The following is a 4,452-nucleotide window of genomic DNA, read 5'->3' as shown; positions in this document are numbered from 1 at the left end:
CAGCCTAGGCTAGCAGGGTGGATGTCGTTTGAGTTTCTGTTTGTGATTCATCCGTAGTCGGATGATGCTCTTATGTATTGTGATGTTGTATTCATGTGGCATTGTATGCCTTATGTATGTATCCCCATATATTATGTAATGTTGATGTAATGATATCCACCTTGCAAAAGCGTTTGAATATGCGAGTCTATCCTTGGTGGGACCTTCGAGTTCCTTTTGGATAGGGTCGCATATTGGGTGTGACAGTAGCCCAGGAGGACGACGCGGGGGCTGATGTTTTTCTAGTTATCGAATTAACTTTGTTATCCGAATCACCACTCTTTTTGATAATTCTATCCACCCGTAATTCTCTCTTTTTGACATAATCTAGCTTGTATTGCAGCAAAATTAACATGCTTTCCCTCTTTTATTAATCCATGTAGAACAACATCGCATTCATCCCAAAAAGACCTAAGATTTTTCTTAATAACCCAATCTGGATAGTGCCCCTGACACTTTTAGACTTTTTTGGTAATGAGATATTGCTGAAATTCTATAATTGTGTAAGGACATCATTGTATTCTACGATACTTGGTGAAGACACATGTGATCCTATAGATTTCTCACTTATTCGGCTATTAGCATGAAGGTGCGAAGCCGAATTATGAATTCCTGCAGTTGCATATGGTGCCAAAAAATTAGTAGCACGAGGTGTAGCATATGATGGTTGAGGGTAATTGGCCAGATAACTAATAGTAGCATGGCCAATTCCCCTATGCACGGCTTATTTGGAAACCTTACAACAAAACACTACCGAGTTCTGGGTGGAAACCATCATCGAGGATATCAAAGTCTTGTGCATTACCATGGATTAGCACTTAACTCCTTTTCCTAGTACAAATCAGTCAATGGCTTGGTGTGCTAGGAACTACATATGGAATGGAGATAGCCAAACCCATCAAACCATAGAATACTTCACGCATGCATGACTGACTTCAGATGATTCCAAAGGAAGCAAAACAAACTTTCTCGAAGTCACGGCGGCAACTTGAACCAAATACACGTGAATTAGAGGAATTCACTTCTTTCATCCAAACATAGACTTCATGAATGGGACACGAAGAAATTCTTACACAAGTTTGCAACACTAGCTTAATGTTCAACATGAATCATGGAGAAGATAAAGTGCTGTTGATGGGCTCAACAACAAGTCATCAAGATTTCCATGAAGATGGAATTCCACAAATATGTGAACAAGGTGATAGTATTGGTCAGACACAAAAGATATAATGGTGTATGCTCGAGAGACAACCGCGAGTAAGACAACATTACAAACATAGTTGGTTCTGATTTGATTTGACGGGAGCCCATCCTCAAATCAAATATTACATAAGATAATAGATCCAACAACTGATCATGAAGATCAATCGATGAAGATAACATCCTTCTTCAACAGACACAAACAGAAGGATATCCCTTTGGAATGAACTAAGTCAAATAAAGCTTTTATCTTCCAACTCTCCAAGTTTTTGTTTAGCTTATGCAACTAGTTTAGGAGTATCCAACACAGATCCTTGGAGAAAGGGTGGTTTATGGGAAAACTAGCTTGATCACAAACTCAACGTAATAGTTAGGGGACAACCTGGTGATACTTCCAAGAAGATCTTCAGAAAATTACGAACCATCATATGTTATTAAGCTCGAGAACAATCTTGCTTTTCAGGGCAAGACGATATGATCAAAAGAGCCAGAGATTGATACAATCCTAACTCATTGATCAGAAAGTGCACCAGGAAAAATGGACTAGGTAGCACGATTTATCTTATAATGATGATTCGATAGCCAACATGCCAAGAATGAATTATCATCCATTAACTACCAAACAATGGGGTTGATAGGAGCTTTGGGAAGAATCATGCGACGCAAAGTGCCCATACTTATTCTCGCGTGGTGGTCAGTGCGAAAAGGTTAGAGGCCTACTCAGATCACATATCCAAACCGTTAGTGTCTTGGGAGTGCACGGAGATGATCAATGATCCATGATCTATGGTCCCGTCGCCCCGTCTCACGAACTTACAGGAAGGGCTAAGAATGCTCGGCCGTGTCGCGTAGTTATCTCGTGGGTGCCCTTGATAACCCACAAGTGTAGGGGATCGCAACAACTTTCGAGGGTAAAGTATTCAACCCAAATTTATTGATTCGACACAAGGGGAACCAAACAATATTCTTGAGTATTAGCAGTTGAGTTGTCAATTCAACCACACCTGGATAACTTAGTATCTGCAGCAAAGAATTTAGTAGCAAAAGTGGTATGATAATAAAGGTAACGGTAGCAAAAGTAAAGATAATTGTTTTGGGTTTTTTTAGTAGTTGTAATAGTAGCAACGGAAAAGTAAATAAGCGAAGAACAATATATGAAAAGCTCGTAGGCAATGGATCAGTGATGGATAATTATGCCGGATGCGATTCCTCATGTAATAGCTATAACATAGGGTGACATGGAACTAGCTCCAATTCATTGATGTAATGTAGGCATGTATTCTGTAAATAGTCATACATGCTTATGGAAAAGAACTTGCATGACATCTTTTGTCCTACCCTCCCGTGGCAGAGGGGTCCTAACGGAAACTAAGGGATATTAAGGCCTCCTTTTAATAGAGAACTGTAACAAAGCATTAGCACATAGTGAATACATGAACTCCTCAAACTACGGTCATCACCAAGAATATCCCGATTATTGTCACTTCGGGGTTGTCGGATCATAACACATAATAGGTGACTATAGACTTGCAAGATAGGATCAAGAACACACTTATATTCATGAAAACATAATAGGTTCAGATCTGAAATCATGGCACTTGGGCCCTAGTGACAAGCATTAAGCATAGCAAAGTCATAGCAACATCAATCTGAGAACATAGTGGATACTAGGGATCAAACCCTAACAAAACTAACTTGATTACATGGTAAAATCTCATCCAACCCATCACCGTCTGATGACCCACAAGTATAGAGGATCTATCGTAGTCCTTTTGATAAGTAAGAGTGTCGAACCCAACGAGGAGCAGAAGGAAATGATAAGCTGTTTTCAGCAAGGTATTCTCTACAAGTACTGAAATAAGTGGTAACAGATAGTTTTGTGATAGGATAAATTGTAACGAGCAACAAGTAACAAAAGTAAATAAAGTGCAGCAAGGTGGCCCAATCCTTTTTGTAGCAAAGAAAAAGCATGGACAAACTCTTATAATAGGAAAAGCGCTCCCGAGGACACATGGGAATATCGTCAAGCTAGTTTTCATCACGCTCATATGATTCGCGTTCGGTACTTTGATAATTTGATATGTGGGTGGACTGGTGCTTGGGTACTGCCGTTACTTGGACAAGCATCCCACTTATGATTAACCCCTATTGCAAGCATCCGCAACTACAACAAAAGTATTAAGGTAATCCTAACCATAGCATGAAACATATGGATCCAAATCAGCCCCTTACGAAGCAACGCATAAACTAGGGTTTAAGCTTCTGTCACTCTAGCAACCCATCATCTACTTATTACTTCCCAATGCCTTCCTCTAGGCCCAAATAATGGTGAAGTGTTATGTAGTCGACGTTCACATAACACCACTAGAGGTTAGACAACATGCATCTTATCAAAATATCGAACGAATGCCAAATTCACATGACTACTAATAGCAAGACTTCTCCCTTGTCCTCAGGAACAAACGTAACTACTCACAAAGCATATTCATGTTCATAATCAGAGGGGTAATATTGTGCATAAAGGATCTGAACATATGATCTTCCACCAAATAAACCAACTACCATCAACTACAAGGAGTAATCAACACTACTAGCAACCTACTAGCACCAATCTCGGACTTGGAGACAAGAATTGGATACAAGAGATGAACTAGGGTTTGGAGATGAGATGGTGCTGGTGAAGAGGTTGATGGAGATTACCCTCTCCCGGTGAGAGGATCGTTGGTGATGACGATGGTGATGATTTCCCCCTCCCAGAGGGAAGTGTCCCCGGCAGAACAGCTCTGCCGGAGCCCTAGATTGGTTCCGCCAAGGTTCCGCCTTGTGGCGGCGGAGTCTCATCCTGAAAGGTTGTTTGCTATTTTTTTCTCATCGAAAGACTTCATATGGGAGAAGATGTGCGTCGGAGAGCCACCAGGGGGCCCACGAGGTAGGGGGCACGCCCAGGGGGGCGCGCCCCCACCCTCATGAGCAGGGTGTGGGCCCCCTGGCTTTCATCTTTGGCAACGATTTTTCTTTATTTATTCTAAGATATTCCGTGGAGTTTCAGGACTTTTGGAGTTGCGCAGAATAGTCCTTCAATATTTGCTCCTTTTCCAGCCCAGAATTCCAGCTGCCGGCATTCTCCCTCTTCATGTAAACCTTGTAAAATAAGAGAGAATAGCCATAAGTATTGCGACATAACGTGAAATAACAGCCCATAATGCAATAAAT

Source organism: Triticum aestivum, chromosome 2B (genome assembly GCF_018294505.1).
Source record: "Triticum aestivum cultivar Chinese Spring chromosome 2B, IWGSC CS RefSeq v2.1, whole genome shotgun sequence".
Lineage (NCBI taxonomy): Eukaryota > Viridiplantae > Streptophyta > Magnoliopsida > Poales > Poaceae > Triticum > Triticum aestivum.
Note: the sequence above shows the minus strand (reverse complement) of the source record.